Source organism: Candoia aspera, chromosome 6, assembly GCF_035149785.1.
Source record: "Candoia aspera isolate rCanAsp1 chromosome 6, rCanAsp1.hap2, whole genome shotgun sequence".
NCBI classification, from domain to species: Eukaryota; Metazoa; Chordata; class Lepidosauria; order Squamata; family Boidae; genus Candoia; species Candoia aspera.
The window spans coordinates 64514563-64514789 of record NC_086158.1 but is presented as its reverse complement, the minus strand read 5'-3'; positions in this window follow the sequence as shown (position 1 = coordinate 64514789).

The following is a 227-nucleotide window of genomic DNA, read 5'->3' as shown; positions in this document are numbered from 1 at the left end:
CCTTGGTAGTCTTAAGCCTTAAGAGAGAGAAGTATGGGAAAGAGAGAAGAATGAGTCCTTGCGTTAGAAGCTACCAGTGTCACAAATGGAAAAGCCTTGTTCTACCTAAATGAGAAACATTCTACTATAGATGACAGTGCTAACTATGTCTTTGATTACTTGGTTTTTTATTTTTTTGAGACTGCGATCTGTAAGCTGGATGCTAATAGAGAACTATATTGTTACTT